Here is a 3,577-nt window from a genome sequence, read left to right on the forward strand (position 1 = left end):
GGGGGACAAAAAAATCAATATATCCACGTGAATTTTTTTTTATTTTTTCACTTTGATTTGAGGTTCAAGATTGAAGATTGAATCTCACTCAATAATTTACAACCATTTAAGTCCCTTTTTCCCCAATCAGGAGGCCAATCATTTAAGTTGGAGATATAGTTTAAAGTTCGTTTTGGTGTTGAAACAAATATAGCAGCAGTGTGGTAGAAACTAAACACGAGTCACTTAATCAGGAAGAGAAGTCTATATGAAGAGAGACATGTGTTGTGATTTTGTTTTTAGGTGTATATGCTTGCATGTGCTATTAGTGTTAATACCAAATCAAATCAAACAAGTTTTTTTTTCCCTCAGTGCCATGAGAGATGAAAGGACAACCTTAATACCGATAAGAATCCATAAACCAGAGACCTCCTAGTTATGTCACCTAACCAGTCCCAAGCAAAATGTCTAAAATAAGCCGTGATGGCTTTCAATTTGCCTCCAACACAGTTTTGCAAATAAATGATCTCCTCATTGTGCTCTTCCTTAGACAAATATGCGTTACCTCAAGAGTTAGAGGTGGAGAGGAGAGCCAAGCAAGCTCTTCCAGTTGTGCTAAATCAACATTTTGCGGTAGGAACATTATGATGTTAGGTGTAATGAACGGTTGTTAGACCCTGAGGAGGCACCACGACAAGACACTTTGAGTCGAGTAGTTTCCTCTACCACGATAAACTCGACGGCGTTGACCACGACCTCATGAAGAGTATCCGCCTCTGTTGGTGTAGAAAGCCTGATGTAGAGCAAGCTTCAGTAGGAGCCTCATAAGAGGACAGCTTCTTGTTGAAACCGAATAATTTAAGACCATATCTTCAAAGTTTGGTCCTGGGAAAGTTTCATCGAGTATTTGATGATAGTAGAAATTGGCGTATGCTGGATTTGGTGTCTCAATAACTTGATCTTCATTTCTAACGGTGGGAGTCGGAGGAGGAGGAGGAGGTGTCGCCGCTAACGTAATCAAGAAGAGATTGAGAATTGAGAAATTGCTCAAACTGGAACTTCCAATACAGATAGTTCGAGTCATTGAGTTTAAGTGTCACACACTGTGTGATTGTTAACGGAGAAGAAAGAGGGTTTCCATCTATGGCTCTGATACCATATGAGCTTGATGATATCAAGGGAAATAAGTGAAGAAAATAACTTTCTTATTGATTGTTTTCTGTTCGGGTTACACGCTTACAATGAGAGCTAATATATAGACAGATTGTGTGCTTGAGTACAGATAAGATAGAGGACAACTCAGCATGTGACAACACACAATCCTAAAGTTCAAAATGGTTTGATAGCTGTATATCCTTAGCTGTGTAACCTGTACGAAAACCACTGTAGAAGCCGGAAAACCGAATCAAATAAACTATATAATAAAAACGAGATGTTAAGGAAAGAAACGAAATAAAAGCCGAAATGAAACCGGAACGAAAAATGTTCATGGAATCGAGATATGATATCTCTTTCTTTAACTCTTTATATTCGCTCCGTAGTTGATTAAACTTCTTTTCTCACGTGCTTTTATGTTCAAGCTTTTATGTTGATTCTGAATATTTACAGATGACCAAATTTTTTTGTAGTTGCAGAGTAGTTAATGCCGGCTAGAAGAAAGTGAAAAATAGGGCTGAAATTTCAAGAAGAAAATAAGCACGTGACATAAGTGCGATATTTAAAACGTTTAGGCCTACGGCTTGTTATTATAATTGGACTATCTTCTTTTTTTTTTTTTTTTTTGGCAACGCCTTGGACTATCTTCTAATACTATAAAGAAGAGGTCTATTCTCTTCTCCTCTTGCCACCTCATCAAATAGGGTGATGAGAATCCAACACCTGTCCCTCCATCCAAAGCGCATCGGATCAATTAAGTTTGTGTTATTGGGTTTCTCGGTTTCATTGGGCCTTATTATTGTGCAGCCCATAAAGTTCTGCAGAACACAGTCGTGGCGAAACACAACGTTTTCAATTACGTAGCTGACCTTCCGTCTCCTTCATCGCAAGAACTCATTAACAGATCAATCTATCACCCATTAATATTTCGCCCACGATTTGGATTCAATGCGATATTTTTGTTGTTCAAGGCGGTGGAAACGACTATAAGAAGGTATTTCAGAGAGTTGTGTTCTATTTTTTGGCCGTGAATCGTCATGAAGCATCTCTGATCGAGTTTCAGTGGTGTAGTTTTGTATGAGATTAGGAGGACACAAGAGCTTGCCATCTTCCATCAACACAAAATCCTCCTTGATTCTAAGGTTATTACGTTCTTAATGATTTTGGGAAGCAAGGAATCTCTCTTTTTCTCTTTGTTTGCCTGTTGAATCGTTTTAGTGATGGTGAATTACAGGGGACCGGGCCAGAGCCATAACCATGGACTCCCAGATCTTACTCTGTCGGACAGATCTTCCAAGCATCTCACCGTTGCGGAGATTCTTGCTTGGCTTAACAACGGCAGCAGTGAAAATGGCGGTTCTTGGTTGGCTCAACGGTGAGAGTCCGCCTTCACTAAGATTTCATCTAGAGACACACACGTTTCTTTGATCTTGGTAAGTAATTGTTCTTTTTCTTATTTGATCGATTTATGCTTCCCACCTATGCTTGATTGATTTCTTTTGTGTTTGATGTGATTCGTTGTCTTCCATTGATCAAAGAAGTACACTAGAGCATCAATCAAGGACTTGCACATTTGAAAAAGATGAAGAAGCAGTATATGGGTAAGTAGAAATTCTAAAGTGTCTTTCTATATGATTCAAAGATCTAAGAGTCTCTTCATTAGGTATGTTTAGTTTACTCGTAGTTCCTCTAATCATAGTATCATACTAACAATCTAATATTTTTTGAAAGTGGTGCTGCATATGTGTCCGTGGAGGACCAGAAGAAGCGCGTTTAGCTATGGAGAGGTATGTCTATGCATCTAAAATTTATATTTGATGTATCATGTTGATGCCTTTGTGTTGATCATTCTGTTTATGTACAGTACTTGGAACTTATAGAGTGTGAGTATGATCTCAAGAGATGTGTAGACTTTTACAAGCTGAGTCACAACGTCCCCAATTCTGATGAATAAACCTCTTATCTTATACTCATGTAAGTGACCTTACAAAGGAAGATGATCCCCTGAATCCAGCTGTAACTAGGGTGATGGTGTAAGGGAATGTAGGAAACAGAAACCACAGTTTTCAAAGTTGTAACCTGGTGATGACTGAGCCCACTGTAGGAACTGTTGAGAAAGAGTTGGCGACAGCAAAGTAATAAGAACAGACGAGAGAGAATGAGATGGATGAGAAGAGAGGACACACCACAAGAGAAGCTGCATAGATGCTGGAGACTTATAGAGATGGAGGCGGTGTCTCTCAACTCAAAAGAGGGGCAGAATATGGTGGAGGTTGTAAACGCCTACACGTCTATTTCAACTTCTAGAATAACCACAATATGTGACAAGAATAAGTCACAATTTTATATTTTACTATATTTGATTCAACTTAATAGATTTATTGTACCAAACGAAAACCAATATTTTCAATTTGTCTTTCAATGGAAAACACTTCTTATGTAA

At 38.5% G+C, this 3,577-nt stretch overlaps 1 long non-coding RNA gene across 3 annotated transcripts; it reads left to right on the forward strand.

The window, feature by feature from the left end:
- Window positions 1–1,969: 1,969 nt before the first annotated feature.
- On the forward strand, window positions 1,970–3,577 carry LOC108833364 (uncharacterized). Of its 3 annotated transcripts, none has more exons than XR_001946680.2 (6): window positions 1,970–2,128; window positions 2,206–2,276; window positions 2,369–2,567; window positions 2,673–2,735; window positions 2,866–2,921; window positions 2,999–3,577. It is a non-coding gene; the product is annotated as an uncharacterized LOC108833364 (long non-coding RNA). The 3 variants fall into 3 exon arrangements; XR_001946679.2 differs by having other exon boundaries at window positions 2,676–2,735; XR_001946681.2 differs by having other exon boundaries at window positions 1,973–2,128; window positions 2,198–2,276; window positions 2,676–2,735.

The sequence above is a fragment of the Raphanus sativus genome, chromosome 1, assembly GCF_000801105.2.
Source record: "Raphanus sativus cultivar WK10039 chromosome 1, ASM80110v3, whole genome shotgun sequence".
In the NCBI taxonomy this organism is placed as follows: Eukaryota; Viridiplantae; Streptophyta; class Magnoliopsida; order Brassicales; family Brassicaceae; genus Raphanus; species Raphanus sativus.